This window comes from Crocuta crocuta, unplaced genomic scaffold (assembly GCF_008692635.1).
Source record: "Crocuta crocuta isolate KB4526 unplaced genomic scaffold, BGI_CrCroc_1.0 scaffold36, whole genome shotgun sequence".
Lineage (NCBI taxonomy): Eukaryota > Metazoa > Chordata > Mammalia > Carnivora > Hyaenidae > Crocuta > Crocuta crocuta.
Window position 1 is genome coordinate 20,639,417 of NW_027532203.1, and position 25,134 is coordinate 20,664,550.

Sequence of the window (25,134 nt, forward strand, 5' to 3'; positions counted from 1 at the left end):
TTCCTCCTTTGGCAGTGATGCTTGCCCAATGAAGAAGCCCTAAATCTCACTTATCAGCTTCCTTTAAATCTGTAAAGCAGCATTTAAACTCTGCTAATTGGATGATGTCTCACAAGCCCTTGTTTTGGGACTGAGTTGTCAGGGGAAGCATGTACCCAGCAGAATGACATTTTGGTGAGGGTATCTGTAGAGACCTGTAGTGCCAGGGTCAGCAGCCGTAGCTCTGCTGCCGTATTTATCAGTGTCAGCTTGTGGTCTGTGCCCACTAGCAGTACCTGCAGCATCTTTGCTGGAGTCAGTCCACAGTGCAGCTCAGTGTTGTTCCCAGTTACATGGATTCAAAGTGTGACATTCAGGGCACCTAGGTGACTCAGTCAGTTGAGTGTCCAACTCTTGATTTTGGCTCAGGTCATGATCTCATGGTTTGTGAGATTGAGCCCCTGCTTGGGATTCTTTCTCTCAGGCCCTCCCCTTGCTCACGTGTGCTCTCTCTCTCAAAATAAGTAAATATTAAAAAAAAATTGAACTGTGACGTTCTGATCTTTATGCACTAGTTAATACCCATTAATAATTTTTTATGATTTAATCAGTTTAAGTGACTTTTCTGATTTTCAGTTAAGAACACTGCCTGACTCAGCCCCTTACTATGTACAGACATTCTGCCCATTATTTTATGTATTTAACATGATTTTATTCCTTACAAGCATCCTACTAAGAGGAATGTTATACAGTGAAGCTCATGGGTGTTAAGTATGTTGCCCAAGGTCATTCAGGTATTACATAAATGAGCAGAGACTCACTTTAGATATGCTCTTTCTAACCTTATAAAGTATGAAGCTGAATTTTAATTTAAAAAGAAAAAGGGATTAGTGGTTTACACTGGAATATAAAATGAGACAGTAGTGATGAGCTCTAGAATCTGAACCCAATTCCCTCATATGCCTATGCCTAACATAAACCAGCTATTCTTACAAATCAGGAGTTACCATTTCCTATAGATCTCCACCTCTTCTTAGATTATTTGAAAATGTGTCCACTTACCCAACTTCTTACATTTCCAGTCTCAGGTGGACCTTTCCCTGAGTAGTTTGCCTTTCATTCATATCTTTCTTTCTTAACTCCTATGGCTTCTATTGTATGTATGTGGTAATCAGATGGCATTTAGTCTGTGCTTCTGTACTCCCTTCTGTTTGAATTCTCTAGCTCAGAGGCCAAGAAATCTTTTTTAAAGGGCCAGATAGTAAGTATGCTGTGATTTGTGGGCCATACAGTCTCTATGTACACAGAGCATCCATTAACAAACAGCAAATGAATGAGTATGGCTGTTCCAATAAAACTTATTTACAAAAGTGGGTGGTCACCAGAGTTAGTTTACAGAACCCTGCTGTAGCGCAATGATTCTCAAATGTTACATCCCACTGGATTGGACAGCTAGTTCTTAGCATTTTTCGTGGTTACATATTTTTGCATTGACTTTACCTCTTTTCTGTTTTATTCCCTCTGTCTCTAAGTCCTGCTCCTTTGAATTACTTTCCCAAATATTATACCCATTTACAGATATTTGTTCCTGCCTGGCAAGAACCCAGACTAATAACATCAGTAGCAGGAGTAGGGTTAGAAATTAACTCATGGCATGTAGTATCATATTTATTGACCTTTATCTTTGTGTATTTGTGGTAATAGGTATGCAGGATGTGAGGCATATGATATGAGGCATATGATAGCTGGGGTCCTTAAACCATATGGAGAAAACTTCACTCATAGATTATGAAATGAATTGGAATTTGTTAACTTCTCTGGAAATCATAACAAAAGAAAATGATAGATAAATATCAACTCAAAGAAAGCTATGAAAGCTAAGTGTTTCTGCTGAAAAGTTACAGAAAGCCCTTCTCCCTATAGTGTCTTGTAGAACTGTGCTAAAAATTAGTACTGGTATTTAATTTTAAACATGGTAGAGCTGCCAAGAAAACTCTGTGTGCAACCCTGAGGTTCCCTATGTGAAAGTTGGAGACCTAAAAGGAAAAAAGTTGATCCCTAAAACCTAGGATGAAAATAGTTGTTAGATGAGCCTGAGACTCTAATTATCAAAGTCCCCTGATTTTCTTATGCCAACAGAAGCATCTCCCTTCCCTTAATAGAGGAGAACAGATTACTGCAGTTTAATAATCCTACAGTCACCTAAGGCAGGTGCCTCTCAAAATAATGCTTGCCACCCATAAGATCTACCCTTGCTTCCACTATATTCCATTCATGCCAAATGCCAGGATCAGGACTCACTATAACCCAAGTAGGAAGTAGAGTCACTGATCTTTGAGGACATAGCTACACACTGAATCATTGTAGTCTTGGCTAATATATATACTAGAGGTAACTGGTAAATCATGGATGGAAATGGATCTCCTTACAGCCTTCCACTGGTTAGGTGGGAGGGCAGATATAAGGCTTGGCATGTGAATGCCCACCATTGTCTTGAGATTCAATATTCTGGCAAGATTTTTGCTCCCAGAATATTACTAGATGTATCTTTGAAGCTGGGGCATGACAACTGCTTACATAGTTAATGAAGTGGAGATGACACAGAAATTGTAAAGCTTAGTATAATGAAGTGGTCAGAAGGCTCAGGGAAATATGTTGCCATGAATTAATAGTGTAAGACTGGAGAATCCATCAGCTGACTTAGTTCTCTTCGTGGTTCCCAGGAGACTCCTTCCATTAGCACATTAATAAATGTGCTAGTGCGGGCATAACTAGAATTTCTGAAAAGCTCAATGTTGGCTGTAATCTAGAGACCAGATTAGGCAGTGGAAGATGTTGCTCTAGACTTGAGATCTCTCATATGGTGCTTCGTCCCTGATAACTGGAGTACACAGAACTGGAAACCAAAGGACAGAAACAGGATTAACTCCTGTCATAATCATTTTCAGTGACTTGTAGAACTTTTTCTATTTATTTCTGTAAACTTAGGCTGTGTTGGTTTATAGATGCTGAATCTTATTCGGGAAATATTCTTCCAGAGGATACAAGAAAGGTTCTAAAGAACTTCAAGCTAGAACTATCATGTGGTCTCTTTAGGCTTCACATGCTAAGAGAAACCAGGACAAAAAAAAATCCAGTTCTTATAAAAGTGCCAGTAATCAATTTTAACTACTATGAGCAGCTAGTTTTACAGCTATATAATGAGAACAGGTGATTCACTATGACATTTCTTGGTGTCACCATTTTTAGTACTAATAATTAATGGGAAGGTGAAATAACCAAGTCCAGTAAAGCCAGACAATTATGAAATCATGCATGAAATTCAGGTCACCTTCTAAACAAGCCACTTGGACCAGTTGAGGTGTTGGTAAAAGGTGAAGAGCATTCTAGAATAATTGAGGGAGGGTGGAGATGATAATTATCAGTATAGCTTCAGGATTAAGTTGGCTCAGTTAGGACTGTAGCTTTTTCTAACAAGTATATTATCTGAATAGTTTATAATCGGCTACCGTCTTGAATGTGATACTTTGCTGAATTGAATTTAGTGGAGTACCCTCCTGTGTAGTGCATAGGTTTGATTGTGTTGGGTCCCTTTTCTGTACCACTTCAAATCTTATTTCATTCATTGTTTCAATAATAAATTCCACATGGTATTCATATATCTTTATACAAGGGCAATGCAGAAGTCCTCAAATTCTCGTTTTTAGACCCAGAGCTTCTCTTACATGTACTGTAGGACCTCCATAGGAATCTACTCATGTGTCTGAACTCATGCATGGACAACACAGAACTGCAAAGTTGTAAGTATCCTGTATGGCAACTTTTCAATTACAGAAGATGAGAGATGATGAAAAAATGTTTCCTTCTTTGTTTCCCTGCATGAAAAAAATCTCATTTGTGTTTCTTAGATATTTTGGATTCCGTGGGATAGAGCACCCAATACTCATAACTAACCAAACAATGTACCCACTCATTGACTTTTCCTTTTCCCCTGTTTGACTCCACCATACATAATTTCTGCTTTCTGTATATAAGCTTTTATCTCAAGGTCTACTATAAGAGGAATTTAGGCTGTGCAAATCAGAAATACTCACATTTCATCTCAGGATTTCCATGAATGAATGTTTGATTGCTTAGTGTAGCAGGGATCTAATCCAGTGGAGATGAGGAAGTTCCAATCTCTTGGATTCTCCAGAATCTCTAAGATACCTTTTTGAAAGGAATTACTGACCATGACCAAAAGAAAAGAAAAAAAAGTCCTGGTAGGGTAAAAGTACTAAAGAATTTCTGTGTTGAGTTTTTATATTACACATAATGCATCCCAAATTCAGATATAGGTGTGATGGTTCCACAAAACTGGAGATTTGATAGTGCACTTGAAAAGATGATTTAGGCCATGTTATTTATCTTTTGAAAAATTTAAATTTGTTAAAGCTAACTTTACTTGAATCCTTTGGTGCCTTTCCAGTTAACAGCCAAAGCCAAAGACAGAGCTTGATGGAATCATAATATTACATATTAGTAACTCTAATCATTATTCTAAATGTAATTTGCTTTTTGTCAATTATAGTTCCTTAGGGGCAATCCAAACTGCTGTGTAAAGAAGGCTCAGAAGAACAGCACAATTTAAAGTACTACAGTAGCTTTTATGTTGATTGAGTTTTTCAGTTTAGATTTTTTCAAAACATAAACAGTGTTTGACATTAGCTCTTTTTTCATTCTTTTTCAAAATTGGAACATAAAATATTCTAGGGACTCTGCAAATATGTAACATAACTGACTTGTTTAACAGGAGTAGTGAGTAACAAAATGGGTTAGAGTCAAAGAATGCCAGGACTGAAGTCTTAACAGTAACCCAAATATATCTTCTGTTGGCAATTGAGTTAAGTAAAGGCAGAGTAAGATAAAATAATTTGTTAATTCTTTCACCAGGACCCTTGTGTTTTGACTAAAAGTCAGTCTTTTCCATTTGGGAAATTGGGAAGATTTGGGGAAAATTGTATTTTTCTTTTTAAAAATTTTTTTGAATTTTTTTTTTTCAGAGAGAGAGAGAGCAGGAGCAGGGTAGAGGCAGAGAGTGAGGGAGACACAGAATCTGAAGCAGGCTCTAGGCTCTGAGCTGTCAGCACAGAGCCCAGTGTGGGGCTCACACTCACAGACTGTGAGATTACCACCTGAGTCGAAATCAGACAATTAACCAACTGAGTCACTCAAGTGCCTATTCTTCTTAATTTTTTAATGTTTTTTTAAATTTATTTTTGAGAGAGAGAGATAGAGACAGCGTAAGCAGGGGAGGGTCAGAGAGAGAGGGAGACACAGACTCTGAAGCAGGCTCCAGGCTCTGAGCTAGCTGTCTGCACAGAGCCCGATGTGGAGCTCGAACCCACAAACCACGAGATCATGGCCTGAGCCAAAGTTGGACGCTTAACCAACTGACCACCCAGGCACCCCTATTCTTATTTTTTAAAGATAATTCTTAGCGCCACCTGGGTGGCTCAGTCGGTTAAGCATTCAACTTCAGCTCAGGTAATGACCTTGTGGTTTGTGAGTTAGGGCCCTGCATCAGGCTCTGGGCTGAGAGTTTAGAACCTGTAGCCTGCTTCAGATTCTGTGTCTCCTTCACTCTCTGCCCCTCCCCTGCTCACATTCCATCTGTCTCTCTCTCAAAAATAAATAAACATTAGAAAAAAATTTAATGAGAATTCTCATAGCCTTCCTTGTTTGTGCCTTGATACAGAAAATACTGATATAATAAAATACCAGAAGGTGGGAGTGAGAAAGATGGCTGCAAGGATCCTCAATGTTTTTCACATGGAAATGTATTTCAGATACCTTCCCAGTGGCTAGCACTAGCCTTAGAGAAGAACCAGATCTTGAGAGACATCCTCTGGAGATAAACTTCCTGAGGGATAACCCAGATCTATTCCTGGAGATAGAAGTGGTCACTCCTGCACCATCCCAAGTCTCCTTGACTTCCTTCACATGAATTCTCCTATTAATCATCAGTCTGTCTGACCTCACTGGGTTTCTACTTCCATTTCACCTTCTGTTCTTCTAGATCCTGGTGAAAAGGTCTAGATAAGCAATTTTAGTATGCAAGGAAACATGCTTTGATATGATTTTAGAGAAAGCATCATTTTTCTTTATCTGTGGAAAAGAATCTGAGCATGCAGAAAGTATCCATATCATCTAGATATGTCAATCAAGATAGTGTAGCGTGCGTTAAGATAACAAACAGCCCTGGAACCTAGTGGTTTGAAACAACAAAAGTGTATTTCTTTTTTTTTTTTTAAATATTTTTTTATTTATTTCTAGGAGAGAGAGAGAGACAGCGTGAGCAGGGGAGGGTCAGAGAGAGAGGGAAACACAGACTCTGAAATAGGCTCCAGGCTCTGAGCTGGCAGTCAGCACAGAGCCCAACACGGGGCTCAAACCCACGAACCACAAGATCATGACCTAAGCGAAAGTCGGACGCTTAACCGACTAAGCCACCCAGGCGCCCCAAAAAGTGTATTTCTTATCTTGGCTAATGTCCAGTGGAAGTTGCCCGGTAGGGATGGGGGAAGGGAAGCTATGCTCATTTTAGTCACTCAGGCTAACAGAGGCTCCCAATAAATATATGCTTCTTTGATCAGAAAGGCTACAAATGGGAACATGATGAAGTGCATGGTTTTTTTTTCAAGAAGTGATACTTTGCCCACTTTCAAGGGGGTAGGACAAGAGAGACAGAAATATTTTGTTAACAGAGATAACAACTAGCACAACTCCCTTATTATCTCCCAACCACCACTCATAGGAAAGGAATTGTGAACCACTTTAAGTTCTTGCTCTACCTCCTGTGACCCATTGTTCCGAGCTTGCTTCTCTTTTCTAGCTTCTGTCCTTACTCCTGGAACAGGAATGGGTCCACAAGTACCTATACATTTGGCATGTTTCTAGCATTCTTTCTGTCTAGTTTCGTGTGATTGAATTTCTAGATACTCCCTGTGGAAGCACAGCTATATGCAGCCAACAGGCCAACAACACATCACCCTTGAACTCACACCAGATCATCCAGAATCTCATCTCAGGGTTATGATTGTACAAAAGGGTCCTTCTGGGATAGACTGAGAAAGGGAGAGAAATGATTGGCCTGAAAAAGACTTGAAACATAGTAATCATATAATAGAAATGCTGAATGGGTTGAACTGATTTAGAAACTAGACTTAAAATTGTTAGAAAGGGGAGCTCCTGGGTGGCTCAGTTGGTTAAGCATCCAGTTTCGGCTCAGGTCATAATCTCATGGTTTTTGGGTTCAAACCCTGCATTGGGCTCTGTGCTGACAGCTCATAGCCTAGAGCCTGCTTCAGGTTCTATCTCCCTCTCCCATTCATGCCCTGTCTCTCTTTCAAAAATTAAATAAAAACATTTAAAAATTTTTTAAAAAAGGCAAAATTCCTGGGCCACACAGGACCTTGAGTCTGCTGAGTAAGATGATTCTCTGCTCTGGGCCTTCTACTGTAGCAAATTAAAGAGTTAGGTCACAGCAATGGGTTTCAAACAATTTTCTAAGCTTTTGAACTCCCAATTTATAAAATGGGTAAAAATGTAGCTGCCTGTTGTCCCCTTCTGAATTATCAGCACCAAGGCCACTGGGAACACTAGGGTAAAATTGAATAGAGGCCTAGTCTCCAAAGACGCAAATGAATTCCTAAGCTCATTGTCCAAGTTAGACTAACTTAGGCTATCTGTTTTTGGTCTCATAAGTTTTCAGTCTTCAGAAAGGTTTTTTCTGATTGCTTTAATTCGAAATAGGCAAATAAGGAAGGGTTTAAGCTTAGCAGTTTTGGGACTCATGTAGGAGCATGGAGGGGATGGTAGTGGTGGATTCTGAATTGAGATCATATCCTAGCAATATATTAAATTTGGTGAGAACAATATTATTTAATTGTTTGTAAATCAAGACTAAGAAAGAGAACAAAGTTTAACTTCAAGTATTTTGGCCTAAAAAGTATAAGAACAGAATCGCCATTTGTCTGTGGTAGAGTGGGTTATATTTTAATATAATTAATATATTATGTACATATTGTATATTAGTTAATGTAGATTATATGTTTTTATTATTTACAAATGTATGTGTATACATATGTATGTTATGTATGTATAGTGGAAGGAGGAGTTTCCAGGAGCTTACAAATGTTACAAATACCTTTAAAGGTATTTGTAATCACCCTTTACACAATATTTTTTAACCTTATTTTTCCTTTGGACCCAGATGAATAGGGAAAATCTTTGTGAAATTACAGAGTTGGATTTCTGCTGTTTTTTATATCAAGTATCTTCTCCAAGATTGCTCAAGGAGGTAGAACACTTGGCCTCTAATAAATAACTCAAGGTTATTACTATTGTAATATACCCAAAGGATCCATACTTTTTATTTACTGAAGCAGACAAGAAAACATGGTATATTGGGACATGTCAAACCCTCCAGGCCATGCTGATGACATTTGGTGAACTTTTTTAGAGGGAAAGACAAGTCTCTGCTGGTGCTACAGAATGGTGGTGCACACAGGTAAAAGTATGGAACGTAAATAGACAGATTTCTCCCCAATTTCTACATTCATTTATACTTCCTAAAGCCTGACCTCACAAAGGAGAGGTTTGGTCTCTTGATACATTTATGGGTTTTGTAAACACAAAATGTGCCTTAAATTAACCTTAGACCAGCTGACCACAGGAGTTTGTGGCATACTACTCTAGACCTATGATTAAATTTGAACGTGGGTCTTTTCATTCCAGTTCAGACAACCCATTGCCAAGTTTCCAGTTAGAACCCCATCAGGCATAACCTAGGTGTCTTACATAATGGAAAACATTAATTTCCCCTTGAGACAACATATGGCAATTCTCTATGAAGGAACTAACTTTTGTATTACTTCAAAAGGTTACTTCTTTGTCCTTTAGGAACAATAGGTCTTTGATTCCTGAACCACCCTCCACTCCCCCATTATGTTGCTTAGATACTCTTGGCTATTCCCTGCCTAGAGAAGTCCTGCCTGCAATTTCAAGATAAACTACTCTAGCTGAAATAGTTTGCTCTTTGCTACCCAGAATTAATGGGTGCCAGGTCCTTCTGCATTCTGTCTTCTCTCTGAACAAAGGTGGCAAAGGCAGGATTTACTGATTTGTCCCGCTCATACCACATGGTTAACAGTCATTCCTTGGTCCTATTTATACCTTCAGATTCTAAATGTTTCACTTCTATATAACAAGTGCAAATCATTGTGATAAATTAAGTGGAATTGGCATCTGAGAGAAAAGCAGAAAGTGAAAAGTCCAGACTATTGGTGAGAGGCTTTGAAACAAACAAGAGCATCATCAAGACAGTGACTCTCTTGGAAAGAAGTAGTTCCACAAAAGAGACAAATAAGCAAAAACAAAGGTGTGAGGTAATAAAAGAAAAACTTTCTAATTATCCACATTCGTCTCTGGCTAAATGCATATCCAGAGTAACCGTGGTATTGCACTTTGGCACACAGTTTTTCTATGATGACAGAACTTACAGAGTGTTCTGAACCTCAGCCTGATATAGAGCGGCTTTTTCCTATAGCACCCAGCCTTCATTTCTTAGCCCACAAGCAAAGTGATATCTGGCCCAGAAGCTCCACAACTGTCAGTTCCAACAGGAGCCAGGGTGACTTTGTCCACTGCTATGGAATGTTCCATGAAGTGACCACACACTCCAGACTCTTGCTGACCCATGTCTCCTAAGAGCCATGTGGAAAACTGGAAAATTTCCTGCAAATGAGGAACTGCTTTTGGACAATATTCTATGCTTAGGGTGCTTTATATAAAGTGACGTCTGCAGATAAACTCAGAGACTAGAAGCTTGTTCAGAGAAAGAAATTGAATTTTATCACAGTATCTCTGGAGAAAATTGCCCACCTTCACTGCTTAATACACAGTAGTTATTCTAATGGTGTCTTTTATACACATAACATGTTCTAATAAATATTTAATACATATGCCAATTAAGAGTCCTTAGATCATCTTATTAGATCATGTGTCTTGGTACTTGTCGATAGGATAATTGATCTTCTATTTTTCTGAAATAATGCAGTTTTTCTTGGTAATGTAATTATTTTCATTTAGTGTGATATGAGCTACTCTTTTGTAATCAGATCTCTCATTATTTTGTTTTCCTTTTTAAAATTTGAATTCTTATTGAAGAATGACTTACTGACAGGTCAGGTAAGATTCTAAGACTTATGTGAAGGTGGCTTATTGGGATATATTGTTAGGGAACAACACTTCCATGTGTGAGATAAATAGGTTGCTCAGTGGAAGAAGTTGAATTGTGATGCAGTCATAGGGCAGCATCAGCCAATGGGATGGGGTTGACACTACAGAGTTGGTCTGATTGAGGTGAAGGTCTAGGCCTATGTACCCATGCATCAACCAGTCACAGAGTACAGGCTTCCTCAAGGGAGAGGGCTCAAATTCAGGGAATGCAAAGCAGTCCCATTGGGCTGAAGGCTCTTTCCAATGAGCAATGCAGCTCTGTGCCTTTAGCAGCAACCTTCCCAGCAGCTGAGGACTGAGCAACTTACTGAGGCAGCTGAGTACCTGGACACAGATGCCTTCAAACACTGTATTTGTAGGGTATAACTATAGCAGTGAAAAAAAAAGAGAAATTTATAGCTTTAAAGATTTATATTAGAAAATAAGAAAAGTCTAAAATAAATTCTCTATGATTTCATTGTAAGAAAACAAAAAAAGGAGAAAATCAAACTCTAGATAATTAGAGGTAAGGAAATAATAAAGACAGGAATGTAACTTATTAGAATAGGAAATAGGTATACAATAGAGAAAGTCAATGTAACCAAAGATGGTTCTTTGGAAAGATAAACAGAACTGATACTCTTCTATTACTTCAGTAGCTAAACTACAGAATCAGTGGAATTATATAGTATAATTATTTTTTTTCCAAGAAGAGTTATCTGGGATTTCCTTTCACTAACAATGAATCTTTAAGTAAATGAAAATACCTGAAATTCATTCAAAACTCTCCTTGAGACTATTTTTTAATTATGAAAAGTAGATGCTAATATCACATTTTTTATAGCCCCAAACCACTGGTTTTCTGCCATCTCAGGTAAGTTTTTATATATGGAAGGTGTTTGGAAAGTTTGGTTGCTCTTTCTGAAACTATTTTATTAGGATTCCCTGTGTGTTTGAAATGTACGAGGAGTCACTTTTTTTTTTAAAGCTATTTCATTTTTGAGAGAGCGACAGGGAAGGGGCAGAGATAGAGGGAGACAAACAGTGGGAGAGAGTCTTAAGCAGGCCCCATGCCCAGTGCAGACCCTGTTGTGGGGCTGTATGTCATGACCATGAGATCATGACCTGAGCTGAAATCAGAGTTGGATGCTTAACTGACTGAGCCACGCAGACAGCCCAGGAGTCACTTTTTAAGTCTTTTTCTTGTAATGTCTTGGTCACCCAGGATTTAATTGTCACTCTAAATTATGACTTTTAGTACTGACAAAATCATGTGAGGATATAGAATTAGTTTAAATTAACAGTGAAAATAAAAGGAGCTCAGGACAAGTCCAAGTCCCATAAAAGCCTCTAAATATATTTTTCCCAAACTTCAACAGTCTGAAATTCTAGCATGTATAATCCTCTTTTTCATTAACCCTTTATATACACCTAAAATATTTCTACAATTATTGAATTAATACACCATTAACCTTTTAAATTCTAGAAAAATTGGATGATTTTTAAAAAATAGACTTTACATTTTAGGAGAGTTTTAGATTTGCAGAAAAATTAAGCAGATTGTAGAGTTCCCATGTATAGCCTTCAACCTATTGTGTGCACCACTTTGTGTGTTATTAATACTTTAACTTAGTATGGTATATTTGTTACAATTATTAAACTATTATTCATACATTATTCTTGAATAGAATCCATAGTTTATAATTTTTTTTTTTCTGTTTCGGGATAGCACATTATGTTTACTATCTACATATATTGACCTTGATTACCTGGTTGAAGTAATGGTTTTCAGGGTTCTCTACTGTAAAGTTACATCCCCTCCCCCTTTCTATACTATACTCATTGGAAGGAAATCACTATGCATAGCTCACATTTAAGGAGTGTAGTTATTCTCCCCCTCCTTTAGAATACAGTATCTGTATAATTTACTTGGAAGTTGTCTGCAGGGTTGTTTTGTCTCTTCTTCCTTATTTATTGATTTATTCAATCATTTATGTTGATATAAAATCATGCCTCTTTATAATTTAGATTATTATTTAATTCTACTTTATTTTTCTGGTCAAACTGATCCAGCTTTGGACATTGGGAACTCTTTTAATTGTCTTCTGTTACTTTCCCGTAACAACATCATTGTATGTTGGTGGTGGGGGTGGGGTGGGGAATTATTTCCTTTTTGGTACTATAAGATAATCTAGACCCATCTTATATATTTTTACCCCCAGTCCTAAAATCAGCCATTTCTCCAGGGAACTGTGTTTTCTTTCATTGGATGTCTAGGTTTCACGTTTGCTCATTGCTAGTGGGGTGTCACTTTTAGGCCCTCCCAGCTGAAGGTGCAAAGAGCTGTAAGTGTTTACTACCCGTTGATATCTCCAATTCTAATTTATTACCATAGGAATCATTCTAGCACTTTCACTTGCTTATCTTTACATTTCCATTCAAGCCATGAGAAAGCTGACTCCCACCATCTGCCATCCATTTCCTTAATTATTTGATTCCAGTGTACATGTACAGCAGTACATTTGCTAACCTGTATCCCCATGAGAAAAAGTTTATCAGCTAAAGTACAGTGCTTATATACAGTTAGCTCCTTTTCCCTTTAGCCTAACAGGTTACATTCATCTCTAAAATTATTTAGTTAGTATCTTTTCCACATCTTCTTCAGTAAGGTTGTTTCATGTATGTGTATTATAGTCAGATTCTATTGTCACAGTCTACATTCTTTCCTGGGATCCCTGATCTTCTAATTTTTTAAAAAAAATTTGTATACAGGGGCACCTGGGTGGCTTAGTCGGTTAAGTGTCCGACTTTCGCTTAGGTCATGATCTCACGGTTCGTGGGTTCGAGTCCCGCATCAGGCTCTGTGCTGACAGCCAGCTCAGAGCCTGGAGCCTGTTTCCAATTCTGTGTCTCGCTCTCGCTCTGACCGTCCCCTGCTCACGCTGTCTCTCTCTGTCTGCTAGAATTAAATTTAAAAAAAACATTAAAAAATTTTGTATACATTAAGGCTGACTCTGTATTATACAGAATTGGGGTTTTAACAACTACATGTTATGTATTCACTATCAAAGTATCACACAGCACTTTCACCATCCACCAAGTCCTCTGTGCTTTTTGCATTCATCTCTTTTCCTCTCCTCCTGAATACCTGGCACCCACTGATATGTTTTATTGTCTGTATAGGCTTGCCTTTTCCAGAATATCATGTACTTGAAATCAGAGAGTATGTAGCTTTTTTCAGATTTGCTTCTTTCACTTGAAAATATGCATTTAAGGTTCTTCCAGAGTTTTTTTTTTGTTTGTTTGATTGTGGCCTGATAGCACATTTCTTTATATTGCTGGGTAAAATTTCATTGTGTAGATATAACTGTTTGTCAACTAACCTATTGAAGGGTATTTAGGTTGTTTCCAGTTTTATGTAGTTATGAATATGTGATATAAACATTCATGTACAGGTTTTTATGTGGACATAGTTTTCAACTCAATTGAATTAATATCTAAGAACACGATTGCTGGAGCTTATGGTAAGACATTGGTAGGAAACTGCCAAACTCTCTTCCAAAATGACTGCATTATTATACATTTCCATCAGCAATGAATAAGAATTTCTCTTGCCCAGAATTCTGACCAGAATTTAGCATAGTCTTTTTTGAGAGGGGTAAGGTTAGCCATTCTAATATGTGTGTAGTGGTATCTCCTTGTTGCATTATTTGAAAGTCACCAATGGTATATAGTTGAACATCTTTCCAAATGCTTATTGACTGTATATCTTCCTTGGTAAAGTGTCTGTTCAGATCTTTTGCCCATTTTTAAAATACTTTTTTTTTTTTTTAAAGAGCAGGTTTAGGTTTACAGAAGTGATAGAAAGGTACAGAGATTTCCCATATACTTCCTGGCATCATATATGTATAGCCACCCCCATTAATAATATTGTTTGTCAGAATGGTATATTATTTACCAAGGATGAACCTATGTTAACTGATCATAATCACCCAACATTCATAGTTTACCTTAGTGTTCTCTCATTTGCTTATTTTTAAATCAGGTTGCTTGTGTTTTTGTTACTGAGTTTCAGAAATATTTGCATACTTTGGACACAAGTACTTTATCACATATGTGTTTTGCAAATATTTTATCGCAAGTTGTTAATTGCCTTTACATAGGAAAGCCATTGCCTTTTGTGTATTAACATTGTATTGTGCAACCTTGTTAAAAATTGCTACTTTCCAGAGATTTTTTAAATGGGATTTTCTGTATAGATAACCATGTCATACACAAAGACATTTCTTTCTTACTAATCTATATATGTTTAATTTACTTCTCTTTTCTTATTTTACTAGCTAGGACTTTTAGTACAAGTTTAAATAGGAGTGGTGGAAGTGAACATCCTTACCTAGTTTTCGATTGTAGGGGAAAAACACCTAGTTTTTTGTCGTCAGATATGTTATTTTAGGGTTCTTACAGATGTTATCAAGTTACAAAAGGCCCCTCTATTCCTAGGTTGCTGAGAGTTTTTATCATTAATGGTATAAAATTTTGCTGAATGCTTTTTATGCGTCAATTGATATAATGATTTTTCATCGTTAGCATGCTGATATGATTGATTAAATTAATTAACCTTTGAATGTAGAAGCAATTATTATATGGAGCTAATTTCACTGGTCACGACATATAATTATACATTTTTGGGTACAATACGTTTTGTTGATGATTCTTGCATCTGTGTTCTGGGGAGATATTGGTTTGTAGCTTTCCTTTCTTGTAGTATCTTTAACTCGTTTGGTATTACAGTAAATCTGACCTCAATAGAATGAGTCAAAAAATGTTCTCTCTGTTTCTGTCTTATGGAATAGGAGAAAATATAGAAATTTTGATAACATTTCTTCCTAAAATATATGGTAGAATTCACAAATAAAACCATCTGATACTAGCGTTTCCTTTTTTCAAGGTTATTAATTATTGATTCAATTCCTTTAAGGATATAGAGGTATTCAGACTATCTATTTTGTTGTTGTTGTTGGTAGTAGTGGTGGTGTTGTTGCTGCTACTGCTAAGTTTTGGTAATTGTTTCTTTCAAGAAATTCATCCATGTTATCCAATTTGTGGGGAGATAGTTGTTATTAATCTTTCAGTGTTTGTGGAATCAGTAGTCATGACCTCTCATTTGTTTCTGATGTTAATAATTTTTATCATCTCTCTTGTTTTCTTGGTTAGTCTGGCTAGAAGTATTCTATAAATATCATTAGATATAGTTGACTGGTGGTAGTGTTCAGTTCAACCATATCTTCACTAATTTTCTGCCTCTTGTATCTATAAATTACTATAAGAGGGGCATAAAGATGTTATGTTTGTTATGCCCAGATCGCGATCTCCCCAAAATCCCAAGACCACCAAGGAGTCCGAGTCATGTATGCAAAAGCAAAGGGCGTTTATTCGGGCTTAATCTCAGGCTCCCAGACCTCACCAACGCAGTGGATCCGTGCTGAGAGCCCCGAACAATGGAGGAGTAGGGTTTTTATGGGGTTTGTGATGGGGGAATCACAGAAGTTGTGGCATGGAAACAGTGATCCAATCATAATTATACAACATCATTGACAGCGGGTTTAACCATACACATTGTCTAGAGTATTCGTTACTTTTGGCAGGATCCAATTACAACATTTAGAGTACCTTTAAATTCAACCAATCACAAAGCGAGCCTAGGGTCTTGTTAGACGACTAACGGGTTAACTTTAACATTAGGTAACAGGGTCCTATCTATAGTTTCTATCTATAGGCCTCTCCCTTAGTAATGTGGAGGGTGGTCGCTGGCCTTTCCTGATTGGGTGTTGCAAGGGTGGTTTCTCCTGCCTTGGGTAATGTGTAACTGCCTGATAGTTTTGGGGAAGCTGAAACTTAGGCCTTCTAGTTTAGAGGGGAAACTTAAAGCCTGTTATGGAGTCAGTTTGGTTTAGACTTGTGTCCTTACAATGTTGAGGCATAACTGTGGGTACACCTCAATTCTATCAGAATTTCTGGAGTGGGAATGCCAGGATATATGTATTATTTTAAAACACTATAAGTTTTTCCCTTATAGATTGCATAGGTAGGGTAGCAAACTATTGCCTTCATGAGAATTAATTTTTTATACATTTTCCCTTCAAAATGAAGGAGAATTTAGTTTTACAAGTGATAAAACTTTGGTATCAGAGCATAACCCGTTGTCTTGGAAGGTCCAGCTTAGGATGTACAATGCCTGAGAACCATGAATAGTCAAAGGACACATGTCAACATGTGTGTTGCATGACTTAAAAATTCCATGTATTGTCTTGAAATCTTTGGGTATCATGAGGTCACAAAACTCTTAGCCTTGAGTTTCCCTGCACTCACCAGATATCACCCTCGCCCAGTGGGAAAGACTTCCTATCCAGCTGTCAGCTAGCCAAGTGCTCCATTCCCTGATTTCTGCAGACCCTCTATCCTCTGTGGGAGCGCAGTGTTTTCCTGTCTCAGGCCGTAAATGTTTGTGATCATAAACTGCAGGACTCTCATCTGTCCAGTGTTGGGTGTCATATGTTAATCCATCTCATGTTGTTCTGGTGGAGGGTCCTTCATTCATCAATGAGGTAAACAGGGTGATTAGAATTACATGGAGTATCTAAAAGAAAGGAGAATGAAGCAGTTAAAGGAAAGGAGAATATTAAAGGGGAACTGTAGAAAGACTGTTTTTTTTAAATCCCTAGTAATTACAGTTATGATAGAATTAATTTTGCCGTTTTTTCAAAATAAAAACTGATCTAGCTTTAATGTATGTATACATATAAATATATATATACACACATATATACTTATTTCTATAAATTATACTTTTATTATAAACAAAGTCCTTAATAATGTCCATAAATATTTTCCCTTTAAATGAAGCAGTTTAAGAAATAGAAGAAATAGACAGCTGTCAGTTTGGACAGCCACAGTGGATTTTTTTTTCCCCTGAAGACATTGTTTTTTCAGTATTAACTCTTTAATCTTAGAACATTGAATCAGAACTGTGAGCAGTCTGTCCTGCTGGTTCTGTTGAATTCCCCTTAAACCAACAATCACTAAAGCCATGCCAAACTGAATAGAAGTACTTCTCTTGTTAAATAAAACCAATAGGGGGCCTGATCCAAGGAATGCTTGGCTAGGTAAGCAGGCTGAACATGCTGAGCAGCAGTTTAGAGGCACTCTGCTCAGTTTTCTTTTTATTTATTTATTTGTTTGCTTTTGTTTTCAGAAAACACAGCCTCTGAAGTCCAGGGTTGTGCTAATCATTCAGGTCCTTTCAAAATCACAGTTGCTTCACCCAAAGGCACTGTATTGTGGAATTGAAGAATCTTTAGATTGACGCAGTCTTGATGTAACATGCCTTCTTTAGATAAAAAAGTAAACAAATACTAAATTTCTAATGTTTCTGCCTTTTTCTTATTAACCTTTATTTATTTGGAGAAAGAGAAAGAGAGAAGAGGAGTGGAAGAAAGAAAGGGAGAGAGAAAATCCCAAAGAGGCTCCACACTGTCAGTGAGGAGCCTGACATGGGGCTCAATCATACATACGATGAGACCATGGCCTGAGCTCAGATCAAGAGTCAGACACCTAACTGAGTCACACAGGTGTCCCTTCCTTCTTTTTAAAAATGTTTATTTATTTTGAGATAGAGGTTGCACATGAGCATGTGAGTGGGGGAGGAACAGAGAGAGAGAGGGAAAGAGAATTCCAAGCAGGCTTCCTCCTGTCAGCAGAGAGCCCAAGATGGGTTCAGACACACACATCTTGGTATCACAAGCGGAACCAAAGTCAAGAGTCAGATGCTTAACTGATTGAGCCACCCAGACTCTCCATGTTTTTTTCCTTCTATTTGATAAAAAATGAAGAGAAATTACACCAATTAGAACATTTCATAGTCTGTCCTTTTTTTTCATAATGCACACCCTCTTTTAATGTAAGATTTTGGTCAATAGCTTTTTTAATAAAAGAGAGGAGGAAGAAGGGTGAGAAGTATAATGGAGCTCTCCTGAATAAATGAGAATGGTATGTGGCTTATACTCGCTCTCATCTTTTTAGTCACTCTGCTGAAACTCTTATTCATCCCCATTCCTCAAAAGGAACCCATCCTGTGTCTTCCTGTAATGCTGTATTTAAATCTCCTCTGAAAACTTATATTAGAATGAAATAGAAGGAGTTAACCATATATCAGTTTTTCTGATTTTTTGTGTGCCCATCTTTATATTCCTAGGATAGTGGATGGCTCTAGGTAGACACTCAAAAATACTAAGTAAATTGAATTTAGTTTGCTGCTTGCATTGTTAGTTATTGCCAGTGAGTTTCAGGGACTCTTCTATCTTCCTTATCTTCCAATAACCAATAGTTATTATGTTCATTTGGTCATTTGCATCTTCAGCTACTGCTCCACTGACATCACAGGACCAATAGTGATATTAACTCAAAACAAAAACAAAAACAAAAACAAAAACCTTAAAGGCTATTGGTCTCAAATGGAAGTCATCTTCCCTGATCTGAAGGGGAGAGAACAGTAAGTTAGCTTTATCCCTGTAAATTACCATGATAGCAAATAGTTCAGTGCCTCAGACCCCTTTTGGGTTTAGAATCTGCCCTCAACTTGACTCCTGACTTGTATGTGACTTTTGGAACACCTGGATACAAACTGATCTTATCACCCATTCTTTTTGGTCTCCACACACCCTGTGAGTCCAGTTGGATATCTTTCTTCTTGATAAATCACTCTATGGGCTGTGGCTGGAGATTCCAAATCAGTGACAGTAGAGTTGGCTTGTTGGATTGAATCATTTTTGTCAAAACCAGCAGCTATGTCACTTCCCAGCAGTTTCCCTTTTCAACTCCTTCCCTCCTGTTTCTTTTAATTATATCAGTAATCAGTAATGTCTTGCTGAGTTCTATCACCATTTTGCTTAATTTTCCAATTTTCTCCTCCCTAATTGTGTCTAGGCATGCTTTGCATCCGATAGTCTTCAGTTCCTGGGACCCTATTCTTAACCAGGAAAAGTTTTTAAATCTGAGAACATGCCTTGAGGGGCTGTTATGGTTGAACTCACTTACCCCATTCAAATTTAAAATGGGCCTCTCAGGAACTGGGAAGAGAGCTAGTCTATCATGGGGGACAAGAGAACATGCAAACACTAGTGGGATTTCAAATACATGTACCACAAATCAGTCCTACCTAATGGTTCCTATCTGAAACCCCCCATTAGAGCTTTATACCTCAGCTTTACAAAGCTTTTCCACCTGTTGGAATACTGTTTGCACCAGTTTTGATCAGTTATACCTCAATGTGAGTGTCTTTAAACATAGCATTTCCCCAAAGCAGAGTTTAATAGTGGAGAGGGATTATTTTTTTACACGTAGATGTAATACCTGAGGTATTTGGGAAGGTTCCCCAGAGATGAGATAAACAGAGCAGAAAGGAATAGCTGGGAACTCCGGAAAATAAAACTCAAGGTTTTCAGGAAGAATGGTCATGTATCTTCATGTTGTTTAACTTCTCTATCTTGGTCCTTCTTGGGAACAACAGCAATCCCTAAGACTAAAGAAATTAATTTTCACTTACTGAATCATTTTTAACAATGGAACTGGTCCTATGAAAATTATCCTGGAATTCGTAAGAACTGTGGAGCTTTCTGCTGGTATCTTACCTGAGGTAGCATAATCTAGACTTTTGGGATTTCAAGAAGCCAATGCTTTCAAAAGGCACAAAATGTCACTGTTTTATTTCTGTATTACTCTGTACAAATAACTTCACATTCTCTTTTCCTCAATGTAATCACTCTTGGTGCATTGGCTGCCCTTCACTGAGGTCAGTCTTTCTCTGTCTATCCAAGGCTTTTAATTCTTTACCTTAGAGATTAAACAATTATTTGATTTATAGAACCTTCACAGGGATTTTTAACCCAAATCTGTTGACCCTTGAAGTAAGCATTTATGGTTTTTTTAATCCAATAAAAAAAAGCCCTCTAAATCAATATCTAAATGACTTGAAAAATCCTTGCCATCATTAGTCACTGAGGTTTTTTGTGCTTCCCCTTATAAGATTTGACTGGTTCTTATTCTTTGACATTTTCAAAGGAAGAACAGCCTTTTTTAATTCATTAGTAAGGTCCTTAGCTGGGTACTTCCCTCCTGTGAATTCAGGCCCTTCATAGTTCAACATTCTCTAACACATAATTGCAAGCTCTATATCTCTCACCTCTGATTGTGACTTTTAAAAATTGCCTCTGTTCATTACCTGCTTTTTTTTTTTCCATAAAGCCTTGTGAGAGTCTTCTAATTTTTGAAGCTTTGCTGTATCCCAGGCTTTAGACAGCAGAAAATGGGAAAGTATTTGTCTCTTACTATGAGAAAGTAGCTTAAAGCACCCACTCTTCAAATGTCCTTTTGTCTTTAATTTCCCACCTCCAACCCAACACATAGGCACTGGGAAATCTTGATAGAGCAGCCAAGTGCTCTCTACTCAGAAGCAGTTAGTCAAGGTCATGAAAGTCCCTTTGACTTTCTCCTCCATACTTCTTCCTGGCTTATGCTGCATACAGAGCAAGCGACGAACACTGGAGAGGTCTTCAAGCTCAAGAACCTCTCCCCTGCAAGCAAAACATTTAATGTGTTTTACTTTAAAATAATTTACTAGTTAGAATTTAGGTTTGCCTAACATGCTAAATCTTTCTCCTCATTAAGTCCAAGATAGAATTCCTAATTGAGAATTCAAAGAATTACAAAGGGGAAATCTTATCTTTTGATAAAGAAAATTGTAATATCATGGTATTATTTATTCAAAAACTATGTCTGAGAACCAATTACGCAGAAATCTGTTTGCTCAGCGAGGAGATCTATTTAGTACAGATTATTGGTTACAAAGAGGAACTAAGGGATTGAGAATATGGTGCTATAACTCCTTCTGGGGCATCCATATCAGTAGTCTCCAGACTACAAGAAAGATAGATTCAAAACAAAACAAAACAAAAATAAAGTCACTGGCAGCTAGCAACTAGAAGCTGAGAGCCAGGCTGGGGTGTTCTGAATTGAGCATGGACAAAACCAAACTTTCACAGAATACAAACAATACTGAGACAAAGTCATGTGTGATCCTGAAAGAACATGACAGTAACATGAAAACTCTGTGATGAAACTAGATGAAAGGACACCATGGAACAAAAAAATAACTGGATACCCCTGTCTTTCAGCTAATGTGGGTGACTAATATTCCTTCATCAGTAACAACTGTAGTTACACATTAATCCTCCTCCCACTTGTGACTCCAGGGTGTCAAGATACCCAATCACAAAATTGCCTGTGCTTCCTGACAGCACTCAATCCAGAAATGACTACTGCTTCTCATCAGCCCACCTGAAATCACCTTGAACATTCTCCAGTCCTATAATAAGCCCCTCCCAACCTCCTATTATGAAGTTGCTCAAAACTCTTGTGTGCACTTTGCTTTGCTGGTATTTTTGAGTGCAGGTCTGTTTCTAGTGGTCATTGACTGATATGTTTCAATATATAACACTTTTCCCAAATGATTAACTAGGGGCGCCTGGGTGGCTTAGTCAGTTAAGCGTCCGACTTTCACTTAGGGCATGATCTCGCGGTTCGTGGGTTCGAGCCCCGCGTCAGGCTCTGTGCTGACTGCCAGCTCAGAGCCTGGGGCCTATTTCGCAGTCTGTATCTCCCTCTCTCTCTCTGACCCTCCCCTGCTCATGCTGTCTCTCTCTCTCCCCTAGAAATAAAGAAAAATATTAAAAAACAAAAAACAAATGATTAACTAAAGAGGATTTGTCTAAATATTCTTTAAACTAATATCTTTAAAATAGCATTCATTGACTTCTTTTTCCTGATTAGAAAAGTTAAGCATGGTCATTGTAGGAAAGTTGGAAAACATATAAATACATAATTTTTATGAATACCTTTCTTATACCAAAACTGCCACTACTGCCAGAACTATTCATGCTACTAGAGCACTTATGATGCACAGAACATCTAGGACATCAAGAAACAATTGGCATGTAATATTGTAGTAAAGTAGAACTTTTATCCTCGTTTAATATTAGGAATCTGAATTCAAGAATTTTCACAGACTTACTAAGTGGCAGAGCTGACGTTTAAGCTTCTCTTTTTTTTTTTTTTTAACAAATCCATGTTTTCGTTTTGTTTTTTACCATGTATTAAAATTATTAACTATTAATAGTTTTCTAGGGCTAGCATAACAACATGCCTCAGTCTAAGTGTCTTAAACAACAGAAATTTATTGGCTCACAACTTTAGAGGCTAGAAGTCTGCGATTAAGGTATCAGGAAGTTAGTGTCTCATGAGGCCTTTCCCAGCCTTTTAGATAGATGGCTACCTTTTCCCTGTGATTTCATAGTCATCCTGCTAATTTTCTCTTTTCTGAATTTTGGACCCTTCCATGGGATCTAATTTTATCTTAATTACCTCTTTAAAGATGCTTTCTCCAAACATAGTCATATTCTGAGGAACCAGGAATTGGGACTTCAACCTATGTGTTTAAGGGAGACACAATTCAATCCATAACATTAACGTATGGTTGCATTTCCTTACTTTATCTTATTTTAAAATTGCTTTTATTTTTTAATAGTCACCGTGCTATACACTATATGTCCAGAAATTACTTATCTGATAACTAGAAATTTGTACCTTTTGACCATGGTCACCCATTTCTTTGACCCTTTTTCCCCACTTCCATGTGAAGCAACCACCAATCCATTCTGTTTCTATGAGGTTTTTTTTTTTGTTTTTTTTTTTTTAGATTTTAAATTTAAGCAAGATCATACAGTATTTCTTTCTCTGTCTGACTTACTTCACTTTGGATAATGCCCTTAAGATCTGTCCACACTTTCACAGACAGCAAGATTTTCTTCTTTTTTATGACTAAATAATATCCTACATCCTCTTTATCCATTCATCTCTTGATGGAAACATTGGTTGTTAACATATCCTGGCTGTTGTAAATAATGCTACAATAAACATAGGGGTACAGATATATTGAAGACATTTACAGGCTAATATCTTAGGTTGCTCCTGCCTGATGTAATAGGCAACATTTGGAACAAACAATAGACTAACCAGAAGTTTGAGAAGAAAGGCTGAGAATGAGATAAATTTTTAAGGATTTTGAAAAGTCTCAGCATATTCCCGGGAATCTAGAAAGCCTCACCCATGTTTAGGGCTGTATGGATGCTCAGAAAAGAAATAATATCTCATTTTCTGCCAACCTTGAGGCTCAAAGGAAGCAGGAAGCAAGAGATAAGACAGAGCTGTCAACTGAGTTACTGATTATTGAACATATTCCCCAAACACATAAAGAGAGCCCATTGACAAAGATTGGAAGATTTGTTTGGTTCCAGTCATTTAAAGAAATGTTTGTCCAATCACTAACTAACCACCAAGCAAATAGAACAGAGACTTCAGAGGACAACAAAGAATATATACTTTATAGAATATGTTCAGGTGAGTCTATAAACAAACTACAGTAAGTACAAACAACATATTTTGGAAGAAAGAATCTAATTTTCAAAATTTCCTCATTATATTAAAATGTCCATATTTCAACAAAAAATTAACAAGACATGCCGAGTGCAATTTTGTTTGTTTAATAAAAATATGACCATACACAGAAAACCAGTTGAATCAGTAGAAATGGTCCCTGAGAAACTCAGACTAGGTGACTCAGAGTCTTAGTGATTGGCATTCAAGAATCTGAATTTTAATAGCTCTCCTAGATAATTCTAGGCCATTTGAAAATGATGGCAATTTGGTTTCTTTTTTTATATCCTTATAACTTCTACCTATTTTCTTGTTATGTTATATTGGCAAAGATGTTGAACATTGAATACGATCAATAATAAGACTAGTAGGCATCCTTTATATTTGTTATTTTAAAGAAAATGCTTTACCTCTGACTTTGGCTCAGGTCATCATCTCCTGGTTTATGAGTTTTAACCCTGCATCAGGCTCTGTGCTGACAGTTGGGAGCCTGGAGCCCCCTTCAGATTCTGTGTGTCTCTCTCTGCCCCCTTGCCCACTCACATTCTCTCTGTCTCTCTATCTCTCAAAAATAAACATTAAAAAATGCTTTATGGAAGAGTCAACATGGCCAAGAAGTAGGGGGACCCTGAGTTCCCTTGTCCCTCAAGCACAGCAGTACTGAGGGCAGAAGACTTGGAATTCCAGGAATACAGTCTACAGAGTGACAGGAACATCTCCAGGGACCCATGGGGACAACTTGGCGGTCCATAGACGTTTTTAATCTATTCTTTTTGCACGTCTCTCTCTCTGTCTCTGGATTAAGTCATATAGTTTCTCTGATTCTTTGCCTGGTCAATTTTTCCCTCACCTCTGTCATTTCTCAGATAAGGCTTTTTATACTACCACTCCCTCTTTAAGTTTTTTCCAGGGTTACTTCAACAAACAAATCAAAACACACCTGGTGGAAGGTCCAAACCACCACTAGAGTAGGGAGATGAAGCAACCAGAGTCACAATAACAGAGAGCACACAACACACTCCAAAAACACCTTCTGAAGGCCCAGGCCCTGGACAGTGTATAACTCCTTTGTAATATAGTAGTGCTCACAGGTGCAGAACACATAACAAGCTATTAAAACACATAAAGGGAAGAAAACTAGCCAAAATGGTGAAATGGAAGAATTCTCCTCAAAAGAAATTCCAGGAAGAAATGATAAAGAATTACTCAAAAACAGATATAAGCAATATATCTAATCAAGAATTTAAAATAATAGTCATAAAGCTAATAGCTGGGCTTGAAAAAAACATAGAAGACAGCAGAGAATCATTTGCTGCAGAGATGAGGGAACTAAGAAATAGTCATGATGAA